This window comes from Penaeus monodon, chromosome 22 (genome assembly GCF_015228065.2).
Source record: "Penaeus monodon isolate SGIC_2016 chromosome 22, NSTDA_Pmon_1, whole genome shotgun sequence".
In the NCBI taxonomy this organism is placed as follows: domain Eukaryota; kingdom Metazoa; phylum Arthropoda; class Malacostraca; order Decapoda; family Penaeidae; genus Penaeus; species Penaeus monodon.
The window spans coordinates 14,964,739-14,965,107 of record NC_051407.1 but is presented as its reverse complement, the minus strand read 5'-3'; the positions used below and the strand labels follow the sequence as shown (position 1 = coordinate 14,965,107).

The 369-nt window shown below is 31.2% G+C and overlaps 1 protein-coding gene across 1 annotated transcript in view; it reads right to left on the bottom strand.

Moving 5' to 3' along the window:
- LOC119587336 (venom protease-like) overlaps positions 1 to 369 on the bottom strand; it is a 17,710-nt gene that overhangs the window by 4,167 nt on the left and 13,174 nt on the right.

Below are 369 nucleotides of genomic sequence, written 5' to 3'. Positions count from 1 at the left end.
GTTTTATGGCCCTTTTATTTGTTTCTAATATGGAAATATCTTATGGGGGGGTTGTACAAATTCGTACAATAGACGGCATTGCAGAAAAAATATTATATTTAAAAAAAAAATCTAGGTGCTAGAGCCTAAACATACTGAAAAAGACAAAAAACAATATTATTTCTTTTTCTTGGAATTAATTTTAGCTTAGAACAGAAGAAAAGAGATTTTTAACCAATTACCAATCTGGGTTGATCCACTGGAATAATATTTTAAAACACTGCGCACAAAACTAAGGTCCAACTGAAATCTACCACAAATAACTAAACAACATAGCACAGATAACCCAGATCAACATACCAAAATTGCCTCAAACAACCTAGCTTAAGT